Source organism: Canis aureus, chromosome 3 (genome assembly GCF_053574225.1).
Source record: "Canis aureus isolate CA01 chromosome 3, VMU_Caureus_v.1.0, whole genome shotgun sequence".
In the NCBI taxonomy this organism is placed as follows: Eukaryota; Metazoa; Chordata; class Mammalia; order Carnivora; family Canidae; genus Canis; species Canis aureus.
The window spans coordinates 46,706,887-46,732,721 of NC_135613.1; the positions used below are offsets into that span (position 1 = coordinate 46,706,887).

General features: G+C 51.2%; 1 long non-coding RNA gene across 1 annotated transcript in view; it reads right to left on the minus strand.

The window, feature by feature from the left end:
- Positions 1–3,859: 3,859 nt before the first annotated feature.
- The window catches only part of LOC144305272 (uncharacterized), a 35,131-nt gene continuing 13,155 nt past the window's right edge, over positions 3,860–25,835 (minus strand). Inside the window, exon 2 of the long non-coding RNA XR_013372328.1 lies at positions 3,860–4,222. This is a non-coding gene — a long non-coding RNA (uncharacterized LOC144305272). The remainder of the gene's footprint in view (positions 4,223–25,835) is intronic.

A 25,835-nucleotide genomic window follows, 5' to 3' on the forward strand; every position in this document is an offset into this window, starting at 1 on the left:
CCAGGGAAGGCAGGTTTCCGAAACAGAACCACCTACGCCTGTCACTCTTCTGAAAATGTCCCACGTTCAAATATCTTTTAAAAAAATTAAAAAGAAAGAAAGAAACAAAGAAAAAGAAACTTCTTTTCACCTTCAAACCTCCGTACTTATGATCTTTAAGATCATGCACACGTAATATTTATGTAACTGTATTCATGTGACATGTAAATACTTCAAAGCAGCCTAGTGCATTCAGAAGCAGAGAATGTGCTCATGTTGAGGAGGAGGAAGAAGTGAAGGCTTGCAGTGCCTGGTTTGTCTGCAGCTCAGCAGTCCAAGAAGACCCGAGGGAAATGACAGTGACAGCGCAGGAGTCGCATTACCTGGGCCCCGGCTCCTCCACGCCAATAGGATTTTCATTGCCATCCAGATGGTAGAACCAGGCTAGTGGAGAGGTAGACATGGACTCAGTAGAGAGACAAGCTTTCAAATGATTAGAGAAGTGATCTTGATAGGTAGTGAGCCCCCTGTCCCTGAAGGTATGCAAGTGGAAACTAAAAGCCTCTCATCAGTGAGGGATACTGTGAGACAGGTAGAGGGTGAGGGGCCAGAAAGAAGGCCTCTGTGAGGATCTCAGAGGCTCGGGAACCTTGTACCTACATCCTCTTGAAACGTTTCATTGTCACCAAGGGAATGACACTAGTCAGGCTGCCTGCAGCTATATTAAGTGCTGGAAAGCAGGAGTCAGGAGGGACCTTGCAAGGATGGTTTCCTGTCCCCAGATGACAGCACACAGGTGACTCTGGCTTCTGCTGGGTGGTACCCTCTTCCTGAGGGCTCAGCCTCACCCTCTGAACAGGTGGTACCACAGTTGTGCTGAGGAATGTGGGTTGTGGAGCCCACCTTCTGCAGAGTAAACCCCTGGAACAAGGGTTCAGGGGTAAGGACTTGATCTGGAAGGTGCTGTCGGGGAGCAGGCACACAGGGCAGGGCAGGGAAGGAACCAGTGAATTGTGTGCCATCATGGCCATCACCGCCTGGCTCCTGGGGCTCGGGCCTGTCGTGGAGCCCTGGGAGAGAGCGTGGACAATGCCCCCCAAGTGAAGGGCAGAGCTGGGGTTGCTATCCACCAATCCCGCACCCCTCGTGGCTGAGAACTGCTTCCTGGGCAGTGACTCCCTGGCCCCCTAGCTGTTTCTGCCCACCTGCTTTTGCAGCTGGAAAAAGCCCTGAGAAGCGGTCGCAAGTGTTCCCTGCCTTTGGCATGAAGAGATGGGTCCTGTGGGGGGAGGGGGAGGGCAGGGCACCCACGGTGTCCACTGCTGCCACCTAGTAGCTGGGGGACCAGGCAGTTACTCTGCCTCTCTGTGCATCTGCATCCCCTCGAGTTAGGAAGCCTACCTGAGCTCATTGAAGGGACAGGGCCAAGAACTGCCTGACGCCTGGTCAGGCTCGCGGAATCCGGGGGGCTCCCCATAGTAGCCCCGTTCCGTCCCATTTCACAGAGAAGGAAACCAAGGACAGAGTGGGTAGGCCTGGGGCTGCATCACACAGCACAGGGGCCAGAGGTGGGCCCGCGCGACCTGGGCTCCATGCTCACACGACTCCCGACCAGCAGCGGCTGCCACCGAAAGCACCTCCCTCCCGCTCGCCACAGTCCCCCACATCCAGCAGGGTCCCCTGTCACAGCACTGACCAGCATCCTTGAGGGCCTCCCCTGCTTGTGGCCCCCATGCTGGGCTGGGCTCCCCTTGAGGGCCCATGGGGCGCAGCTAGCTGTGGGCAGCCCTGGGCTGGGCAGGAAGCCAGAAGAGGGAGAGAACTCGGGGAGTGGGGGTGCTGGGAGCCTGGCGAGCGCCCCTCCACCCAGCCTACTGCCGCGGCCAGGAGTCCGGCTACAGACCCCTGGTGGTCCTGGCCTCACCCATGTCAGCGCCGGGCAGCTGCTAGGCTCCTCTCTGGCTGGACATTGCCCAGAACACTGGGAAGCAATCCCCCAAGAACAGCTTGTCACCTGACACGAGAAGGCCAAGGACTCCCTCAGAACAGAACATTCCCTCACACATTTGCTCCTTCCTTCCTTTGCTCAACCATTGTGCTCAGCCCTTAGTGGGTGCTGGGCCTGGGGCTCTCCTGCACCCCCCACCAGCACGTAGCCTGGGGCACATGGGCAGGACGCACAGCAGGGCCCGAGAGCCCCTGGGCCACCAGGGGCTGGTGAATGAGCCACATGGCTGGGGTGGGGGATGAGATGAGAAAATCTGTAGAAAATGCTCTCCGACACGGCACCCAGGCCATCCTTAGCACTCGAGAACTGTTAGCTCCCATCTTATTGTCCTTAGTTATGTGCAAGAAAGCCAGGGCCACCTGTCACGGATGCATCCGCATGGGTGAGGTGTGGCCATGCCAGGGGGGAGGGCTGCACTCTGAGGGAAAGGGACCCCGAGCGGGGAAGCCTAGAGGGAAGCATCTGGGAGCCTTCCCCAAGGCCAGGGAGGAAGGGCCATCCACCTCCAGACAAGTCCCGCCAACACCCACATGCTCATCCTCATCCACCCTGGGGGCGGGGGGGTTACTATGTGCCGGGCACCCCCACTTCAGAGACACCTTCTTGCATAGTATGGAAAGGAAGCAGAGGCCCAGAGAGCTCCGTTAACTTGCCCAAGGTCACACAGGCAGCAAGCAGCACCACCCCGGGTGAGGCTGGCATGTGTGAGGGCTCCGAGCCCTGGATGCCTGTGCACCAGCTGGCTGCCCTCGAGCTCCCGCCTTGTGACAGAAGCCACTGCTCTGAGGCCTCCGCCAGAGCCCCCTTCTTGAGCTGTAGGCTGTGTCATTCAGTGAGTCACCTGCTTCGCTCCGAGGAGAAGTGGGTCCCGGCCTGGTTAACGCTGGGGTCAAACCACAGACCTCTTCGGCCCATCTTTGCCTGGACCTCCCTTGGTGGGACCTCACCACCCACCTTCCAGGAGCCCGCTCCCCAGGTGGCTCAGAGTCTCCAGACCCAGCTGCCCGGATTCCATCAGAGATGGCGAGCTCGCAGAGGAGAAATGGCCAGATGAGTCCGAGGCTCAGCCTGGGAGCTGGTGACACGCAGGAGCACCAGCAGCAGGCAGCCTCCCCTCTGGAGGCCCGAGGCCCAGGCCTTGCATGCAGGAGGCATGCAGCCAAGGCCTGTCAAGCTATTGAACAACCAAGGAAGGAATTAGAAGCTTTAGTGGCAACCTGGGCTTTTGTGGCACTCAGGTCTGGGTTAGAGCCCCAGCTCTGACCCTTGACCAGGTCACTCTCCTTCCTTGAGCCTCAGATTCTCCATCTGACCTCTCAGGAGTGTTGGGAATGTAAATAGGGCACATAAGGCACCTGTTCCCCCACCCTTACCCCCCACACCGCCCAGCTTCCCTGCAGCCACCTACTTTTGCACCCTTCCCCAGAGGACACCCTGGAGCTCCCGGAGCCACTTCTCCCTACAGGCAGGGCTGGGCGTGCCTGGGAGCTGCCTCTCCTCCACCCCTGCCCCAGTGACACTCAACTAATGAGTGACAAGCACAGAAGTCTGAAAGCCCCACTCCCCTCCCTTGAAGGGACTTTCTCTTAGGCTGAAACCGGGGCTTCTGAATAAACCACGGGCACACAAATATTTGTCTCCGGGGCTCACTTGCAGAACCAGCCTAAGATTCATGCATAAATCTCCTCCCTCCCCGTCTCACAGAGCGTGGGACCACCTGACCTTACCATGTAATAGTACCTTTTCTTATCTCGGCAAGCACCTGCAGTGATTAGGCTCTAGTGTTCTTAAGGAAAGGCCTGTGCCCCCTTCCCAAGGGTACACTGCGTGTCTATGATGAAGGAAGAGAACCAGAAACACGAGCAAAGCCCCTGTTGTTAAAGCATTTTGTTTCAGAAACCAAGCTGACTTGCTTTTAGCAATTGCAAACATCAGATGCATCCTTATCTTTCAATATCCCAAATAAGGTAAAAGGAAACTGGGATTGGATGATGAGCAAGAGCTTGCTCAGAGTGAGTAGGTGAGTAGCCAGGAGACTTCATTTCGCACTTCCCAAGCGTATAAAGGTGGCTGATGAGATATAAGCAGAAGTCGCAGGGCAGGTCTTCCAGGAAAGCTCCCAAAAATCCAGTGTGTATCCTTTTTGTTTTCTTCCTTCTTCTTCCTGTCTGGAATATATGTATGATGGCTGGCACTCCAGTAGCCATTTTGTGACCTTGAGGATGGAGTCAAACTCTATAATAGAGCAGAAAGGAAGGAGGATTGAGAGTGCCTGATGATGCTCTAGAACCACCCTACCAATCAGGGAATCCCTGACTTCTGCGACCTGTGAAAATAAACTTCTATTTTATCTAAGCCACTATTTTCCAGGTCTCTGCTACTGGCAGCTGGGTACAACTTCTAACTAATATAGTTATAACCAGGCCTACAAGTTTGGTGCTAAGTGAAACAATAGGATTCTCTCTTCCCAGCTTCTCCCTCAACAGGGCCACCTGGTCCTGCTCACAGAGGTTTGACTGCAAGGGGCAGATGACCCTTTTATGTCACTTTTATACACACTCACCCTAGGGCCCAGATCTTCTTAGGACAATTGGAGAATTCCACCTTCTGGCATAGGACCAGTGTGGGGACAGGTAACACCTGGGTACTTCCTGGTATTGCAGAGAATAAGGACTCTGGGATCAAAGGGAAAGTACATATGATAATTCTGTAACTTGATAGATATTGCCAAGTTGCCCACCAAAAACATTGCTCCAATTCATAGTCTCCCCCACAGGGTTCTTTCCCCACATCCTTGGCAATACTGGGTATACGCTTTTAAATCTGTGCCAGCCTGATGGGCAGAGTAGCACCTTGTCACTTTGCTTCCTGCCTCTTTGATCCAGGATTACACGTTTGACGTTTTGTTGGATGGCCGTGGGCACTTCTGCACGTGGCCTTTTTGTCCTTTTCCGAATTGCTATCTGTTTACTTTCTTCTTGCTGATTTGTAAGGTCTCTTAACATAATGGATTTTAACCCTTCGTCATGGTCGATAGGTTGTAAATACTTTCTCAGCTGATCATTTTACTTTCAGCCGGGTGGAGGGGGATTTGTGTGTCTGTTTTGTTTGGTGTTGGTACTTGGAAGGTTTTCATGTTGATGTAAGCAGATCTGTCCTTCTTTTCCTTTGTCATTTCTGGTTTCTATGTTAGGAAATCCCCCTCTTAAGCTCCATTCCTTGGCCTCCCTCTTCAGACTGACCTGCTGTTCTTTCCAGATTTGACTCTCCTTCCGTCCCAGTCTCTCTGGTCTTTTGTGTGAAACCAGGTAGCCATCCTCTCACCCCTGTCCCCATAAGAGCAAATTCCAAGTACCCCTTTGCCTTGCTCACGACCCCATCCAGGACTTCTACCTCCACTGTCCCCATCCACTTCCCTGACATGCCCCTCTCACATTCCTCCTTCCTGAAACCTCGAGAATGTGGCCCAGTTATAGCTCTCTGATCTGACAGCAACACCTTTCTTAAGTACAATCAACACAGCTGCTTATCGCCATCCTTTGCCAGGTGGGGCACACTCCCAGCTCAGCCCCTCCGAGTCTGCATAAAGGCCAGCATTTCTACCAAGAGGGAATCATCCAGATGATTCTGGAACAATCTAGAGTCATCTGTGGCTTCCTCCAGTTCTGCTCCTGCTGGTGCCTCCTCCTTGCCTCTCAGACCAAACTCCCTCATGTCTGTCCCTGTGGCCTGAGCCACCTGCAGCTCCTCACTGACCCATCCACTACCTGCTCTTGAGCCTCATGCCGCACATCACATACACACTGTTTGTCACATGCTCTCACAGCATTCACAGACCAGGGCTGCAGGGAAGGACACAACACAAGCCCCTACAGCAGGCTCTGGTTGTGCTGTAAACAAACAGGCCATTAGGAGGCTGCGGTCCTTGCCTCCTGGCTAAAGCAGGGAGAGTAGGGGTCCTAAGTGGCTGTGAAAATATCTCCGCAGATGGAGCTGCTGTCGGGAAAATAAGAGTCACTGTTAGCAAACCCCATCCGGCTGAGTGGGCTTTGAGGGGGGCACACGCTGCCCTGGGTGCCAGCCCTAGCAGGCTCCTTGATAGTAGTCCTGGCTCCCAGCACTGGGACCGGCAGGATGTCCATGCCATCGAAGCCTGCTGATGGCCGGGAGCAGATGTTTCCCTCTGTGCCCTCCATGGGCTCAGGAAGCCCCCACCCTGCAGGTGGCAGGAAGGGGGCCCAGCGGCTGGGGCAGGTCTGCTTCTAACTTTCCATTCCTGTTTTCATTGGCAAAGGGCTCCAGCCAACGTGGCAGAGGAACTTCACTCTCAGGTGAACCAGCAGAAGGCCGGCTCATAGCTGCTTTGCTGTCTGCTTGGGTCAACGCACATTTACTGAATGCCTACTGAATCTTCGTGTCCACCCGGGAGATTTCATTGGGTGCCTCCTAGGTGTGAGGCACCCTTCTGTGTGCTGGGGATGCAGCCTTGAACTAAGATGTCAGTTTGAGTCTTCTGAGCAGCTGGTGGCAAAACAGACTTGGGATTGCAAGAAATGTGTTGGGGGCCTGCCAGTGATAAGTGGAGAGGGAGCATGTGCAGGATGGGAGTGGCCCCAGCCCGCAAAGGAGGCTGGCAGGGGTCAGCAGGGAGCCTTGGCCAGCCTGCCCGGCACTCCAGATCAAGGTGTGCCTCGGAGGAGGTTCCTAAATGTGCCAAGGCTGGAGGCTGACAGCTGGCTGCACTTCCTGTGGCCGCTTCTCCCTGGAGGGATGATTGGAGCCACACACCTTGCCTCCATGGCTGCTAAGCAAGGTGGGATGCAGCTGACATCCTGTCGGGGAGTGCAGGGGCGACCGATCCACCACACAGCAACTGCATGCCCTTTCCAGTACACAGACTCAGTGAGTGTCTTAAAGGAAGGAAACGTGCCTCTTCTCTACTTCCTTTCCCATGTGACCAAGGACATTCAGGGGTATGTTGAGCCATGGGCAAGGGGAACCCCCCGGGGATGGCCGAAGAGGAGCCTGGGTTCCAAACGACTGGGCGGAGCAGAGTCACCATGCCAGCCCTGCGCAGCCTACCTCCAGACTGCATGTGGGAGACATGGGTTTCCATCTGTTTGAGGCACTGTTGTTACATGCAACTGAAAGTACATCCCAAATGCCAGGTTCCATTCTTCTTGTCCACAATAGGACTCTGTCTGACAAACAGTGCCTGGAAAAAGATTTAATCAGCCTGCCAGCCCCAGCCCTCAGCACAGAGCTTAGTTGGGGTGGGGTGGGGTGGGGGAAACGAGGCAGAGGGAGGAACTCCTTTGGGAGCACACAATGACTTTTCCACTGGTAAAATATACATAGCACAAAATTTACCATTTTAAACATTTTAAGTGTATAGCTCAGTGGCATTCGGTAGCTTAGCATTGTTGAGCAAGCACCTCCACCATCCATCCCCAGAATGTTTTCATCTTCCAAAACTGAAACTCTGTATGTATTCAACACTAACTGCCCCTTCGGCTCCCCCCAGATCCAACCCAACATTCTGTCTCTGAGTTGATGACTGGGTACCTCATGTAAATGGAATCATGCAGTATTTGTTCTTCTGTATCTGGCTTATTTCACTTGACTGAATGTCCTCAAGGTTCACCCATGTTGTAACATGCATCACAATTTCCTTCCTTTTTAAAAAAAATTTTTTTTGACAATTTTATTTTTAAGTAACCTCCACACCCAACATGGGGCTCGAACCTAAACCCTGAGATCAAGAGTCACATGCTCCAGAGAGCAAGTCAGCCAGGCATCCCAGAATTTCCTTCCTTTTTAAGGCTGAATATATTCCATTGCATGGACAGACCACATTTTGTCTATCCACTCGTCTGTCCGTGACACTTGGTCATTTCTATCTTTGGCTGTGGTGAATAATGCTGCTATGAACTTGGGTATGCCAATATCTATTCAAGTCCCTGTTTTTAATTCTTTTCGGAAGAATTACTGGAAATGGAATCACTGGATAGTAGGTTAATTGCACACATGACTTCTTAACAAGTTTTTGACATGCTTTCCCAGCATGATGGCTGTAATAGTAAATTAAAAAGACGGGGCGCCTGGGTGGCTCAGTCAGTTGAACGTCCAACTGTTGATCTTGGCTCAGGTCTTGATCTCATGGTCGTGAGTTCAAGCCCTGCATTGGGCGTGGAGCCCACGACAACAACGACGATGATGACTACTACTCCTACCACTACTATTACTACTAAATTGAGAAGACAACAGTATCAGGGAAGTGCTGAGAGCAAGGCCGTTAGACTCCTAGAGAAGGTTAGCCAAGCACAGCTCTTACAATGCACTCACCTCGTCTACCGACATAGGTAGGCCCTCGCCACGCTAGCTCCAGCAGCCCTCAGCCTCTGGCCACCTCCCCAACCCCCACAGGTTACAGGACACCACTGGGTCCTCTTTGCCCAGTTTGTCAGCCAGCATGACCACTCCGTGCACAGGGCTGATGTCATCTGGGGCCAGCAGTGAAATGACACAATGACACCTGCTGTTACTGAGCCTGGCTCTGCTCTGCCCTCCATGGGGTGGGGGCACTCACGCGGTTGTCACAGGTGAATGACCGTAGGTGACTTGCTTCACCCCCTGACTTTGGAACATAAAGCCACAGTGGGGGTCTGCGTGTGGGGAGTATTTCCTAGAAGAGTTGTGCCCTTCTTCCTATTTTCAAGCTTTATCGCTCAAAAGCAAACAAACCCAAGCAGAAGCTAAATGTGGCACCCACTGTGGCACCTTCTGTTCTCACATGCAGACCAGCCCTTTCCAGGAGCCTGTGGCTGGGAGTGAGTTCTAGCTCTGCCCTCACTGGGCTACTGGAAGGCTGACTGGATTGACACTCAAGGATCCACAGCACTGGGCTCCAATGGGTCCCATAGCCTAACTCTCTCTTCTTGTTGAGATGCTGCAAAGTGCACCGACGTAGCCGTACCACTCATCAGCCATATTCTCGATGGAGATGTAGACCATTTCCAGAGGAGCCAGGAGGGTTCTCCACGTGCTCCTCTCAGCCAGCACCACCCCATACCGCCTCCAGGGAAGCCACCGCCCTGATCCCATCCCTACTGATGGATGAGTTTTGCCTACTCTCGGGAACTTCCTAGAGATGGAACCATGCAGTTTGTGCTCTCTCTGGGTCCGGATCCTCTAGCCCCCTCTGTGAGGTTTGTCTAAGTCGTTGCATGCAAGAGGAGTTTGTTCTATTCCTTCTCTGGACAGTCTCCCAAAGTGTCAAGTCCGCTGCTGGAGAATGCTCGCTTCGGGTTTTTATAGAAGGAATAGCCTCCTTGGTTGGACGTCAGCTTTGGTTTCTCCTGGGTGCCTGTCCCTGTCCCGTGCTTTCCAACTCTGGCTGCAGAGCCCTCTAAGGGCATAGCGTTTCTCCTGTCTCTCTCCGGTCTCTGGGGCCTGCGGTCAGCCCTTGCTTGCAGCCTGAGTCCCAGCTGAGGGAGCTGTTTTTCCAGCTCAGCAGAGAGTTGGCTAGTCCTGTCCTCTGGGGCCAAGCCAGGCCAGAGCTCTGGGTGCTGTGACCCAGAAGGCCTCAGACATGTGGTTTTATTGGCCTGGGGACTGAGGCTGACGGCATTCTGTTGCCGTCATCTCTTGGGGGCTGGGGGCCTTGGCACAGGGACCCCTGCTCTGCACATAGGCTCCTTCCCATGACAGCAAGGGACCCTCCCTGGCCTGATTTTCAAACACGGGAAAAGTTTCTAAAATGCTGGACAGCTGGCTGCTTTTCAAGCAAGGGTAGCAGAGGTTTGTGTGAAGCAGTGGGTGGAGTTGTCTTTGTGCCAACAGGAGGGTCATCCTGGAGGTCAGGTGATGGGGGACAGAGGTAGGGCGAAGATACAACTTCAAGTTCTAGGCCACATTCCAGAGGCCAGGAGGTGAGTGACTCCAACTGGGCAGTCAGTGTGGGTCTGGCCTCTTCAAGCCACCCCAACTTGGATGTCCACTTTGGGCTCAAGCTGCCCTGGCTCCTCCACATAGACCAGAGAGATCCCCAGGAATCCAGGAATGAGGGGCAGGCTGAGAAGACAGGGTGAGTGACACCAGGGCCCCTCCCCTACTGAGTCACAGGAAGGGAATGGAAACAGGGTGTGGGCCTTCTCAGGACCTCACCTGGCTGTGAGGTGAGTCCCACCTGCCAAACCCTGGGAGGGCTCTCTTTGGGGGCTGAAGTCCCTGCTGCCTCCACCCAAGGAGGGTGGAGAGTTGCTGGGAGAGCAGGAAATTGAGTTAGCCATGGAGCAGGACTCTCCAGCCCAAGCCCAGGATGCTGGGAGGCATCTCTCAAAGGAAGTTGCGAAATCTTCCTTGGGACTAATTTGGGTTTTGGTTCAGGGCCAAGCAGCCTATCTTTATGGCTCTGAGAATGTTTTCAAGTAGTAGACATTCCTTCCAAGACATTGCTCAGTGAACACTAAATGCCTCGGTCCCTCACCCTGCCTTCCCTGGGGGGGCGGGGGGAGCCTGCTCAATCACTCCCACAAGCTTTCAGATTTGAGAAGGAAGTGATTGGCAACAAAGAGGACCAAGGCCTGATTTCCTTAATATACAAATAATGGTGGCCTTTGTTGAGTGTTCAGTGCACGGGGGAAATGGTTCCAAGCACTATGTGTGCATTAGCTCCTGCGATGCTCATAATAACCCCTTTCACAGAGAATGAAACTGAGGCACGCTAGGGGGAAGTGCCCCACCAGCAAGCAGCAGAACTGGAGCTTGACCCTGGCAGTGGGGTGGCACCCTAGCCAGCAGGGCAGAACGTTTTCCCTGTGCTGTTCCAGCTCCTCACAAACATCAACTCACATTCATCCTCACAACCACCCAGAATGGATAGGAAAACATTCCATGACACACAGAGAAAGGACACAAATAGAGCAAGGGGAGAGGACGCAAACAGATGATCCTCAGGAGAAAAAAACCCAAAAACCTATTATATTCATAATCAAAGAAATCAACAATATCCACTGGGGATGTCTTCAGTTGGTAAATGTTTTAATGATTTATAGTAATTCCAAACTTGCCAGAGAGCTGTTGAGCAGGTGCCCCGCTGCTGGTGGGCGTGTCCATTGGTACAACCTTTCTGGAATGCTGGAAGGCCGCTTGGCAGGACCTACCAAATACCTTTAAAAGCCAGCAGTCCTCCCCTCTGTTCTCCTTCCTTTGGATCTTCCTGAAGAGACAGATCAGAGGTGCACAGAGATGAACATATAAAGCTGTTCAGGGGTGCCTGGCCAGTTCACTCCCAAGAGCAGTCAGCTCTTGATTTCAGGGCTGTGAGTTCAAGACCCACGTGGGCTGTAGAGATTACTTAAATTAAAACTTAAAGCTGTTTGGTGCGGTATCATTTACACTGGTGAAAAGGCAGGAAAAAAAACAAACTCCAACAAAGGGGAAGAGCTAAAGAAATTATGGACAGATTTACTAAGGAGTGATATTTTAAAAAAGTGACTTTTTGGAGGGAATTTTTGAAACACAGGAAAATGCCCGTGATGTAACGTTACATAAAGAGGGCAAAATACAAAACTGTGTATCTTGAAAGAGGGGGATGTGTTTGCCCACGAGCTGGTTAAAGAGTCTTGAACAACAGTTGACCCTCGAACAACACAGATTTAAACTGTAACAGGTCCACTTATATGCAGATTTTTCTGAGAATAAATACAGCCCGGTACCATTAATGTATTTTCTGTTCTTATGATCTTCTTAATATCATTTTCTTTTCTCTGCCTTACTTTATTGTGAGAATATAGTATATAATACAGACACACAGTATGTGTTAACCAACTATTTATGTTTTTCATAAGGCTTTTGGTCAATGGTAGGCTGTTAGTACTTAATTTGGGGGGAATTCAAAAGTTATACATGGGTTTTCGCCTGCACAGGTGGTGACTCGTGAACCCCAGCAGGTTGGGGCCAACTCTAATATGTAATTTCTGAGTGATATTTCTGTGTGAGTATCCTGTTCCCCCGCCAAGCTTTTCCTCACAGTGGAGCATCTGTCCAACGCCTGAATCAGTTACTCTTACAATGGTTACAAGTATGTAACTACTTTTAAACTTTAAGGTAAAACTTACTTTTAGAAAATTCATGATTTTTCACTTAAACAAAAAGATGGGGGATAGATGAAACAAGATTGGAAAAATGTTGCCAGTTGCTGAGGCTGAGTGATAGGTGCTCTGGGATAACTATATAATTCTCTCCACTTTTGTGCATTTGAAAATTTCCTTATTAGAAGTGTTTTTTTAAATATTTTATTGATTGATTGATTTACTTACTTATTTACTTATTTATTTGACACAGAGAGAGCACAAGCAGTCAGAGCGGCAGGCAGAGAGAGGCACAGAGGGAGAGAGAGAAGCAACTCCCCGCTGAGCAGGGATCCAGACATGGGGCTCAATCCCAGGACCCCAGGATCATGAGCTGAGCCGAAGGCAGATTTATAACCGACTGAGCCACCCAGGTGTCCTTAAAGTACCTTTTTAAAAAAGTAATTTCAGTCTAACATTCACGCTGCCCAGGGTTTCAGGAGAGCACACTGCTGTCTTCAACTTAATTTGAAATGCATCAAAAAATCAGGTAAATGGATGGACAAATAGAGGCTGGGTGAGGGATGGAGCCGTGAGTACATGAACAGAGGAAACGTGAACTGCAGAATCTAGGTGGTGAGTACGTGGGAGTTCTCTGTATGATTCTCACAACTGCTCTGGATGTTTGGAATTTGCCATCATAAAATGTTGGGGAAAGTGATTATTTCTCTGTGGCAGGTTATTTTATCTTTCTGTTGTATTTTTCTGTGTCTTTAAAACCAAGAACCAAGATAAAGAACATAAGTTGCTTTGTTTTTTATATTCATACTCAATGCTCTGGAATTCAGAGCTCTAAGAGGTGGCTGCCCAAGGGATCTGCCCCTAAGCAAGGGAGGAACAGGCTGTCCTCCCGGGAGGGCACAGGGTTCCGGCTTAGGATAGCCTCCACAGAGAGAAACACAGGGTTCCTCAGGAGTGGAGGGCGGGTACCCCTTTGAAGAGGAATGGCTCCTTCCCTCCTCCCTCACTCACTTCCCCAGATGCCACGTCACTTCTTGGCCAATTGACACTCAACTTGCAGGGAGCTGCTATCCATGCAGGGCACAGGTCTGGGGTCCTCTGTCCTCCTCATTCCTTCTTCTGCTCCCTGCCCTGTACTCCCAGGAAAGAGTCTAGTCAGGAAGAGTGGGACTTGTGGAGAAGGAAAGAGCAGAAAGGGAGAAGAGGATCGTGTGAACATCTTGATGTAGGCCTAGCTCCTGGCCAGAGCTCCGGTGCTCTCTGCCTCCTGGTTCCTGAAGTCGGAATTAGGCCCCTCCTTTTCCCTATTTTTGTACTGTACTGAGTCCCACAGGTGGGTTCAAATCCCAGTCTCACCACTCCCTTGTGACCCTTGACAAGCGTCTTCCTCTTTCTGAGCCTTCATTTACCCATCTGGAAAATGGGGCTATCTTGAGAAGCGAAGGAGATCATCCACAAGAGGCTTCTGCAGAGGACTCAACAATCACTGTCCTTCACTCATCTGAAGCCTCTTCCATGGCAGCTACTCTTCTAGAGAGAGGAACAGTGGGGAACAACACACAGTCCTGGCTCTTTCACAGCTTACAATCCAGTGATATTTATTATCGGTCAATGTAGTCAAACGTGCTTGACTTACTCATAGGTTCTGGGATTGAGTATAAGACCCTGAACGCAGAAAAGCAGTGGAACAAATGGAAAGTGCTAAGAACATCTATTCAGATCCTGTGCAGATGCCAGGGACGCTCAGGGGAGTCCAGGTGCCTGATTATGGGGACGCTCAGGACAAGAGGAACCCAGATTCCTTCTAGGAGCCGTACAACAGGGTCTCCAGGAGAACGAGAAGGTCAAATGCAGGACAACTTTGTCCCCTTGTCCCCTCGGGAGCTAGTGTTCCTTTTAGGGACCCCTGCCAAAGCACAACTACATATTTCTTAAAAAAAAAAAAAAAAAAAAAAAAAAAAAGATTTTATTTATTCATTCATGAGAGACACAGAGAGAGGGGCAGAGACACAAGCAGAGGGAGAAGCAGGCTCTATGCAGGGAGCCCTATGCAGGACTCGATCTCAGGACTCCAGGATCACACTCTGGGCTGAAGGCAGGGGCTCAACTGCTGAGCCACCTAGGTGTCCCCTGCATATTCAAGAACTACATATTTCTTGATTTCTCGAAATCTCCCTGGACCCTCAGCTTCTCCTGAGCTGGCCTTGGTTTTTCCAGCCCCACTGAGAGAAGCACACAGAGTCCTCGTTCAACCAAGGTGCAGGGTTCTCTCAGGCCGGAGTAGCTGTAGAGTGTTGGTGGCCTCTGGTGGCTCTGTGGTATGGACCCCATCCCCTGGCCTGGGCATATTCTATGTAAAACTTGGCACAAGGAAAATTATTTAACTGCAGTGTGTTAAGACCACAGTCTCCAGGCAATCTATCTTCTCTTTCACTGTTCCCTGGGCACAGGGTGGCGCTGGAGTGGCCACAGGCATTTGATAAGCATGGCTACTACAGGGAGACAAGCTGGAGCTAGGGTTTCTCTGGGCTGAGTAGGCTATATTTATACAGTTCATGGGTACCTCTTTGTGTAGATAAGCTGTTTCTAGGCATCTCAGTGTGGGATTGGCTTCCAGGAACCCTCTTTCCTCCCAGGGCAGACTCACCTGCCTGGCATCAGTACATGGAAGGTCAAGACCGAGGATGGAATCCCGGGGTTCCAGGTGGCACGTGGGCCAGGGAGGAGAAGCAGGGTTGCAGTGCAAGGAGTCTCACTAGTAAAGTATGCCAAGTATACCAATAGTCTATCTACTCTCTCCCACACCCTCCCACGGTCCCTGCGAAGTCGGAAGGCAGTAGATTGCTTGCCACAGTGGGGCTGGGGGCACCTTTCCCTGTGACAGGTGGCCTTCCCACCTCTGCAAACATGGCCAGACCTCGAATGTCCTATTTCTTATCCTCAGATTTACTCCTGAGAGTGGGATGTGTGTTTCTGAAGGAAACACTGCAAAGTAGAGAATCTTTTGGAAAAGTGAAGGAACTTTCCCTATTTGCCTGCTCTGAAAAATGCAGATTTTCCTTGCACGTGGAACTTTCACACTCAGCACATGACACTGTTTTCAATTTAATTGTGGATAGAAGTTTGGCAGTGGAGACGGACTTCAAAACGAAGGCTTCAAAGCCACTTGTACTTCCTACACAAGACCTGGGGCAAGTTGCTTAGCTCTGGGAGCCTCAGTTCTCCTACCTGTAAAATGGGAATAATCATAATACCTACACTGTAAGGTTGTCTGGGGATCAGACAGGGTAATGCATTTATGGTGCGCAACTCCGGGCTTGGTACATAGACGTTGCTCAGTATGTGTTAGCTTTTTGCTAATATTATTTTTAGTATTTTTGTTAATAATACTCCTAACACCACTGTAAGGACAGAGTTAACACATTATAAGCCCTTCATGCATGGGGGAAGGCAGGGAAGATATAAGAGCAGGTGAAGAGAGGAGATGTCTCAGTCACAGTTCCCAGAAGCAGATCCTGATTTATGTGGCAGCAATGTATGAAGGAAGTGCATCCTGGGGAGAGTGGTAAAGGAAGGGAGGAAGCAAACAGAGGAGGGAAGAAGCCAGGAAAGGCTCTGAGCCAGGCAGAGAACTCCCAAGGGCAGCTCACCCTGACCCAGAGGGGACTGAACCACACATCCCAGCTTTCCTCCACCTGAGATAGGATGCTAGGCTTTCACTCTCCCCACCCTATTCGTCACCACTGAAGGGTCATCTTGGGAGGACACTTCTCTGCAAGAAAAGACAAATAGCTCCAGTAGGTGGAAAACAGGCCCCTCTGAAAAATCTCAGGCATGGACAGTTAGAAGCCAAAGCACACTCAGGCCAGGGCAGGGGTGCAGGGGTGCATGGAAACAGCCTTGGGAAAGGACCTGGGCAGAACACAAAACAGGAGCTGCTCCAGGACAAAGATGCAGATCCAGAATGAAGAGACAAAAAACAGGCTTTAACAGATGTGCATGCATACACAATACTCTGTCCTTGGAGCCTGTTCTTTTCACTTAATAGTTTGTGCAAGAGATCATCCCAGAGTGTAGAGAGATGCCTTGTTCTCTTTTTAACACCCTAGTGTTCACTGAGTGGGTATATTATCATGGAACTCATTGTCCTCTAATGAGTATTTCGCTTGTTTCCAATCTCCCACTATTACAAAGAAAAAAAAAAGCTACAGTAAATATCCTTGTGCTGATATCAACTTGTACATATCCAAAAGTCCTTGTAGGATAAGTTCTTAGGAGGGAGCTTTCAGGCCAAAAGGCATGTGCATTTTAAAATATTTGATAGTGGCTGTACCAGTTTACACTCCCACCAGTACTGTATGATAGTGTTTGTCTCCCACACCCACGCCAACACAGTATTAGTGAGGGTTTGGATCATTGCCAATCTGATACGTGAAAAATAGCATTGGGCTGTAGTTTCAATGTGCATTTCTATTTTGAATGAGATTAAACATCTTTTCATAAGCTTAAGAGTCATTTGTGTTTCCTGTTCTGTGGACTATCTGTTCATATTCTTGCTCATTTTCCTATCACAGTTTTATTTGTCTTATTGATTTACAGGAACTCTTTACATATTCAGGAAATTTGAGTCTTGAGCAACATGGCTCAAGGATGGAAGCAGAAGTGCATTCATTCCAAAGGCTGTCCATGAATTCTGTTCCATAAATCTCATAGCCAGACTAGTACTTTCCAATGCCTGGTTCTTCACTTATTTTTTTGCTTCTATAAGCTGACTTATATCCTCCCAATACATTCCTTGCTTTTTTGTTTGGGCTTAACTTACCAGAGTGGATTTCAGTGATTTAAGGAAATTTGATGTATATGCCCTCTCCATCAGGTCAAGGTTTCAGGGGGAAGAGTGTCAGTTGGAATCTCCCTTCTCCACCCAGGACTCTCTGCCTTCAATGCAGCATGTCTCACTGTAGGTCCAAGGCAGCTGGGGACCCTACCGTGCATTTGCAGGCTCTTCTTCCCTGTCCTTATGTCTAGGCCATGGGTCCTGCGTTCTTCACTCAGAAGGTGATGGCACTGATTGATCTAAAGAGAGTTTGCCTGTACTTCTGGCTCTGGGAATACAAACAGCAGATCTCCCTTGACAATTATGTCTGGAGACCGGCACTTCCATGGGCAAAGACATGGTGCAGAGCAGACGGTTGCCAGGTTGTGCTCTGAGTTAGGGGCACCCACGGGCCTGCAACTCTCGTTCCAGATCACTGTGGAGTGTTTGTTCATTCCTTCAGCAAACATTCCTGAATGGCTGGGTACTAAGCACACAGACAGGGCCACTCAACCAGTGAACACCTAACCTCATCTGAAATACAGGGGACAAGGAGGCCACGGGGAGAGGGTCCCAGTGCAAAGGGGTGTTGGTCAGGAGACTGTTCCCTGAGCCAGACCAGGGAAGAACAGAAACAACAGGACAAAGTGGATGCTAGGCAATGGGAATGGCATGCAAAGGGCCTTGAAGCTAGAGGTACAGGGAAGTGCTGGAAGCCAGCCGGACCTGAGTTGAGTGCGGGCGTAGAGTCAGGCTGCGTGAGGCTGAACGTAGGTAGGATCCAACTCTCATTCAGCTTAGGCCGTGGCTGCCTGCATTGACCACAGAGACTGGCTTTTATTTTGACTATTCCTGGGGATGCTTGGGTGTCCCTTTAAAGTTTTACCTGAGTATGTTGTCATGATGAGGGATGAGAGGAAGAGGTAGGACTTGCAGCAACTGCCACTCCTCAGATGGCCTCAGAAAGGGCCTTAAAAATTGTAGCAGAAGCTGCCATTAAACCCATCCCAGACTGCACCCAGGAAGTGCTTTCTCAGTGACACACTGCACCCCGGGGGAGCTTCAGAATTAATCCCATCATCCCCAACCCTGGAGCCACCTATGTCTGGTGGGAGTTGGTAGGTCAGTACCTTTGCTGGCTGACTGTGGGACTGGGTTAACTCTGGGGGAGTTCTGGAGGGGAGGGAAGCCCAGGTACCCAGAGTGGAGGCCTGCTCTGCAAGGCCGCCCATCTGGGCTCTTTCTCTGCCCTGTCTCACATCACCACGCACCTATGGATGTTTTTTCTGGATCACCTCCACCAAAGCCACCTGCACTCAGAATCTTGTCTTTGGGTGGGAGACCTAAGGCAGAGCTCTTACAAGAGACCTCATGCTTCCCTGCTCCTGTACCCTAGCCATTGGGTGTAATTTGGGATTCCTGCCCATTTCCGGGACCGAACCCCATCCCCGCCCATGCAAAAGGCTGGGATCCCATCCTTGCCACTCAATTCATTGCTGAGCGCAAGCAGAGCACCTACAAGTGGGAGGCACCTGGTGGATGTTTTTGGGGTGTGGGTCACACAGAGAAGGCCAAGGACGCAGAGAGATGGTGGCCAGGTCTCCTGGGGCCAGAATCTAAAATATTTTACCAGGTAACTGGGCCACAGGTGTCAGCATGGGCTGTTTTGCAGGGCTCCATGCTGTCCACAGTGATCCTGCCCAACTGGCTGGGGAACTTGTCTGGCTGGGTGCAAGGCCCCTGGGACCCTGGTCCACTCCTTCAGGGGCAGGTGGCTCTGGCAGGGCCATGGAGGCATTCTCGGTCCCCGGTGCCTCCCCGGACAGGGCCCACTTTGGATCTGCCCCAGTGCCATACCCTGGCTCAGTCATTAGCTCTTCTAAAAACCTAGAAGGGACTCCAGAATCTGTTTCTCATCCCTGAACACTTGCAGTGTTCCACTTCTAGCCAGGCCCAAGCAGGGGACAGGCCGTGGGGCTCTGATGCCTGATCGGATGGCGCTTTGGCCCAGGGGGGAGCTGGGCATGGAGCCAGTGTTCCCATCCTCAAAGCCTTAAGTGGCAGGCAGGGAACAAGCAGGCATCTCTGAGGGCCAAGGGCAGACAGGCAGGTTTAGGGGCCAGGTGGGGAAGGTGGCTCAGAGAGAGTGGCCTGCGGACACCAGTTCAAGCAGGAGACAGCAAGTGTGAAGGCCCCAGGGCAGGAAATAGCAGATATTTTGAAACTCCAAAGGGGAGGCTGGCGGGGGAGAGAAATGAGGCAGTAGCGGGAGGCAGGGCTGAACTATAGGGCCAGGAAGCCGTGGGGGCCAACCAAGTGTCATTCTGGGAATGTGGCAAAGCCACCTGTGGAGGTGTCAAGCAGGGGGAATGGCCAGAACTGAATTTGTGCTTCCAGTAGACTCCTATGCACACAGGACCTGGGAGCCGAACCAGATGAAAGTAGCCTGGTAGCCGGGCTGTACGTACATCCTTTTTTACCACCCATCCCTGGCCACAGGAAATGGGGTCTTGGAGGGGAAGGGGATGGCCCAGGGTCCCCCAGACAGTGTCTGGACAAATCCGGCTGACGCTACAGTGTGCTTCCCCTCCACACACACACACCTGGATGTGGTTGCTAGGGCACCCCTCCTGTCCACCAGAATGTTTGATCCCTCTGGAAGGAAGATTGAGGAGGAGGTGGGGTGAAAGGAAAGGAAGGGAGAGGGTTTACCCAGTCTGCCTGGCAGTCCTGTGTTGGTGGGACGGGGCAGGCCCAGCTCCGGGCAAGAGGCCTGATGGACCTGTGTTCGCAGAGGTTTTTATCTGTTTAATGTGCTCATCTCTCTGGCCAGGAGACAGGACAGTGAACTGAGGACCAGAATTAGGAGGCAAATGAAAGAGTGAAGTCGGATCTCGCCCTCCACTTATCAGCTCCTCATGGCCCCATCTCCACCCAGGAGGCCCAGTGTGACCTGACCTCGAATCTGACACCTGCTACTCTGACCTCACCTCCTCCTGCTTAACCCCTCTAGCCTTCAGCCTCCTAACTTAGAAGGAGAAGTTCCTTAGAGATCCTTCCAGCAAGTCTGGGTGAGCAGGGGTAAAGCCCAGCCTGCTGGCTCCTTGCTCTGTCGACCCCAGCTGGTGCTTCCCACTGAAACCCCATCACCACCAGCCTCCAAGGCTGTGACCGGCACTTCCGAGGGGCCGTGTCCCCCAACGTGAGCCCCAGCTGGTCTGGTTCTCACTCTTTCCTAGGGAGCAGGTTGAGAAAAAAGGGTCCCTTGCGCTAAAAAATCACTCATCACCTCAAGCGAGACCCTGTCCCCTCTGGGTGAGGGGAGATATTGAGGAAGGAGATGAGAGTCCTGTCTAGCTTTGAGAGCTGGCAACTTGGGGAGGCAAAGACACATTCCCAGAATCCCCTGGAGTCCTGAGAACACCCACACCCCTTGTCCCAGCAATCCTGAGAAAGGCCGAGCTGATAAGGCTGTGGGTGGCCCGATGACAACATTCTTGGGACTTGGATGAAGTGGGAGGGGCCCACCCATTCAGCTGCACATAATTTGGGGCAACGGGGACAGGAACCATTTGGGCCACAGGCAGCCAGCATGTCTGCCCTTCCGGGCATTTCAGGGATGCCACCGAACCCCAGGCCACGGCAGGGAGCCACACAGTCATCTCGCAAGTTTTTGAGGAAAGAATGCCAGTCGTGTGGGAGGGGAGACTTGGGTCTGCCTCCCTCCCACCCCCATCTTGGCTCCCTCTGAGGCTCATTCCTGAGAAACCCTCTAGTACCTTCTTCCAGGCTGGGGGTGGGGCAGAGCTGGGGATGAGCAAGACCACTCCCCTCCTCACCACCTCCAGCCCACAGGAGAATCTGAAATAGCCTCTCTTCCGGGCCCAGGGCTGCATTTCAGCCACCACACCTAAAATTCCACCATCACCGCACAGTCCTTGATAGTTAAGGCGTCACCTTGGGTGAAAAAGGTCGATTTCTCTGCTGGGACATAGAAGCAGCATAAAATCCAAACAGGCAGGGATCCCTGGGTGGCGCAGCGGTTTGGTGCCTGCCTTTGGCCCAGGGCACGATCCTGGAGACCCGGGATCGAATCCCACGTCAGGCTCCCGGTGCATGGAGCCTGCTTCTCCCTCTGCCTGTGTCTCTGCCTCTCTCTCTCTCTCAGTCTGTGACTATGATGAATAAATAAAAAAAAAAAAAATCCAAACAGGCAGGAGGAAGCACAGAGAGCTTTGTTTCAACACGTGATCACAAACGCCCAGATAAAGCTTCTATAAACGAGCAAAACTGGGAGATGGAGCTGGTCTGGGCATGATAGGCTTTGTGGGCTGCTCCCATAGATTGGGGGAGTGGGGACCCCACCATCAGCTAAGCTGAGGAGTACTGGGCTTCGGTCTGCTGCTGGTGCTGTGAGTTAATGAGGAGGGTACGGAGCAGGGAATAAACCTGAGCCCCATGTACCTCACGAGTTGTGGGAACTTGGCCAGTGCTTTGCCCCTGTGAGCACCATTTTTCAGATAGGGTAGTCATCCTCCTCCTCTCGGAGCTGTCTCGAGGAACGAATGAACGTGATGCCCGGAGCCAGCGCCTGGCATACACTCAGTGCTCAATAAATGGTACTGATGCATCAAATCGCATGTGATCCTCAAGTTGGGCATTTGACCTTTGAGCCCTTTTACCTTAGGACCTGCCACCAGGCTATCTCTCCAATGGGAGGAGATCCTGGGGTGCCCATTCCTGGTGGTTGGCTGTGGGGTGATCACCTTACAAGGGAGTGAGCTCCCCATCAGGGCTGGAGGCAGGTTATCAAAGTCTGGCTGGAATGAGCCTTCAGATGGGGAGAGAGGAAGGCTGCAGTGACTGGGGACCTAGGCAGGGCCACAGGAGCCCAGGGTGCCTCCCCTCTGGGAGTAGTCCACACTTTCTCTGAGCACTGATCCTGGGACAGGCCCTACTGGGAAGGTAGCCGGGAACCCAGCAGATGTGGGTCCCCATCCCTGGGACATTGGGGTCAGCAGGAAAGCAGGAATTTGGGCACAAAGGCTCAGGAACACTTTTTCTTTTTCCCTAATAGTCAACCCATTTTTTTCCTTTCCCATATCAGCAACTGTTACCTCCCTTCAATGGCTGGATACTCAGTCTCTGTCCCTTCCAGTATACATTTTTTTAAAAGATTTTACTTATTTATTCATGAGAGACACACACACACAGAGGCAGAGACACAGGCAGAGGGAGAAGCAGGCTCCATGCAGGGAGCCTGATGTGGGACTCAATCCCAGGTCTCCAGGATCACACCCTGGGCTAAAGGTGGAACTAAACCGCTGAGCACCCGGGCTGCCCCCTTCCAGTATACATTTTTAAACTATATTGATTAGCATTAAAAAATGATGAAACTTTTCAAGTATTCAGAAAAGTATAAAGAAACATAACGGTGCACCTGGGTGACTTAGTCGGTTAAGCATCCGCCTTTGGCTCAGGTCATGATCCTGGGGTCCTGGGATCAATCCCCACATTGGGCTCCCTACTCCGCAGGGAGTCTTCATCTCCCTCTTCCTATGCCTCTCCCCCTGACTCGCACACTGTCTCTTTCAAAATAATAAAATCTTAAAAAAAAACAACAGATATTCATATCTTCAGCACTCAGAGTTAACAAATGTAAACATTTTGCCATACTTCAAAATCTCTTTGTAAAATAAAATTTGGGCACCTGGCTGGCTTAGTTGGTAGAGCCTGCAGCTCTTGATCTCAGGGTACTGAGTTCAAACCCTATGCTGTGTGTAGAGTTTACTTAAATAAACTTAAAAAAAAACAAATCAAATCAAATCAAATTACATATCAACAGATGACTGGATAGATAAAATGTGGTACACCCATAATAACGGAATATTGTTCAGCCTAAAAAAGTAATGAAGTAGTGATACATGCCACAACGTCGGTAGATGTGGAAACGTTATACTCCGTGAAGGAGGCCAGTCACAAAATACCACATGTTGTGGGATTCCATACACACAAAATGTCCAGAAAAGACAGACAGTAGATTTAGGAGTTGTCAGGCAGTATGGGGCAGGTGCAGAGACGACAGGGTGTGGCTGCTTCGTAGGTATGGGATGTCCTTTTGAGTTGAAGAAAATGTTCTAAATTGAGATCATGATGAATGTTACACAAGTCTATGAGCAGAATAAAAAACACTAAATTGTACTCTTTGTTTTTAAAGATTTTATTTATTTATTTGACAGTGAGAAAGCATGACAGAGGAACAGGGAGGAGAGGGAAAAACAAACTCCCCGCTGAGCAGGGAGCCCCACAAAGGGCCTGATCCCAGGACCCCAGGTTCATGACCTGGGCCAAAGGCAGACATTTAGCTGACTGAGCTACCTAGATGCCCCTGAACTGTACGTTCTAAATCAGTGAATTTTGTGATATGTAAATTACATCTCATTAAAGATGTATATTAGTTTGCTGGGGCTGCTGTAACAGAACCCTACAGATGGGCGCCTTAATAGAAATTTCCTGTGTCACTGTTCTGGAGGCCAGAAGTCCGATGAAAGTGTCGCTAGGGCTATGAGGGCAAGATCAGTTCCAGGCCTCTCTCCTTGGCTTGCAATGGCTTTCTGCCCTCTGTGCATGTTTGTCTCTGCATTTCCCCTTTATATAAGCACTCCAGTGGTGTTGGAGGAGGCTCGCCTGAATGACCTCATTTTTACTTAATCACCTCTGTGAAGACCCCATGTCCAAGTAAGGAGACATTATTATCGTTCCCGTTGCCATGGCTATTGATGCAGAGTTTGGGAAAATTCACATCAAGAAGGATGGACTTGAGGCTCCCTGGCCCTAGGAATCCAGGCCTGCAGCATCTCTCTGGCTCTCCAATGAGGCTCCGTCACCACATCCCAGACACTTGCTCAGAAACCACCCTGTGCCCTGTGGTCCCAACACCAACCTCTTAGAAGAGCCTGTCCAGCCCTGCAAAGGTCACAAAGCCCTGGAGGGCGTAGGAACAGAATACAGGTAGGAAGCATGGGGGCAGGGGAAGAACATAACCCAGCCTCTGAGACCATCAGGGAAGGCCACTTGGCCTCAGAACTTGTCAGCTGGCTGAGAGTAGGGGCCAGAGCACCATGGGGCCAGAGCTGGGGGTCTCGGGTGCTCAGAGCAGGGGAGGGTGGCAGAGGCACCTGAGCCACTTTCTTCTCAGAGAGGTATTCTAGGTGAGTGGTCCTGCTGAAGGCTAGCCCTGTCCCCCATGCGACTGAGGCCACTGACTAACTCAGCAAGCCTCCCTGCTCTCTATAGAACCTTCCTGAAAGAGAGAAGGCTTCCTGACTGGCTGTCCTGGAGGGCAGGTGGACCCCACCCTCCCAGCCAGGGGCTGCCCTCACTCCCTCTGGCTCTCCACCATGTGGCCAACGGCCAGCCACCTCTCTCAGGCAGGTTTCCTGAAAAGCAGACTCTGAAACCAGGATTTGAGGACCAGTTGTTTTGTGGGGAGATGGTCCCAGAAAGTACCAATAGGAGGGTGAGGAAGTACACTGGGGAGGGAGGGAGGCTGATGCAAGGTGCAGTAGTGAGTAAGTTGCCACTCACCCCCTTGGATCCCTAAAGAGTTGGGGGCATACCTCAGGTCTTCTGCTATGAGGTCCAGAGGCTGGAGACTCACTCACTAACTCAAATTCCCTCATTAATATTAACTCTCAGAACTTCCATCCTCCCTCTCGTGGTGGCACAGAGGGCCAGGGACACAAGGACACACGGCACACAGGCACAGAGGGCCAGGGGCTGGGCAGGGACTGTCTGCTGGGACCTCTGGAACAGCCAGAGTCACTGAAGGCGAGTCCTGGCCGAAGCATTTATCAGCAGAGCAACATCGAGCAAGTCACAATGCATGTGTGTTAAGTGGGTGAAGGAACCAGAATGTCAACTCATGACAGAAAGAGCTAAGTCTATTGTTCCCTGGTCTATCTGCACAGCCCAGCCCAGCATCTGGCACGTGGAGCTCTTAGTAAATATTTGTGGAATAAATGTCTCACAATTTGTGGTGTAAATCTTTCATTATTGATAATGGCTACCAATTATTGAATACTTCCTCTGGGCCGGGCACTGTGCTAAGTGCTTTATGCCCCATTTTGCCTCTTGAGAACTCCATTGTTAGAGTAGTAGTATGATCCCCATACTGGGAAATGATGGCCCAGCGAGGCAGGACAGGTGCCTGACCAGGGCCGCCCAGCTCAGAAGGAACAGCAAGATTTAAGCTAGCTCCAGAGCCTGTATTTCTTTTTTCATAGTCACTCGTTTTTTAGAAAAATTACGTTCTCTAATGTCCATGCCCTAAAGTGCATGAACCTGACACGTACAGCTCAATGAACATGTACGTGCACAGGTATGACCACTCCCTGGCCCAACTCCCAGAGCAGGTCCAGCAGCCCAGTAGGTCACCCCTTCCCATACACGCCCTCTTTCACCAGAGGTGGCTGCTGGTCTTCAAGCACCACAGATTCCTTTGTCTCTTCTTGAAATTCTTGCTGATGGATCCCTCTAGTACGTTCTCTTCTGTCTCCAGCTCCTTGTGCTCAACATTGTCCCTGAGCTTCTTGTTGTATTCATCAGTAGCTTATTTTTTACTGTTGAGGGTGAATGGGTTTGTGAATATACTATGGTGTGAAAATACCACATTCCCATCTCCAGTCCTTGTCTATTACGAATCAAGCCACTGCGAACATTTTTGTACGTTTCTTTTGGTGGATATAAGTGCCCATTTCTGTTGGGTTGATGGCCAAGAGTGGAGTGACTCAGTCACTGGGCACACGTCTGTTTAGTTGTACTACTCAACAGTTTTTCATAGTGCTTGCACCCATTGGAGCCTGTACTTCTAGCCATCACGGTACAGTGTCATCTGGCCAGTCCAGACCAGGGCCTGTGGAAGCATAAGGGATTTTGA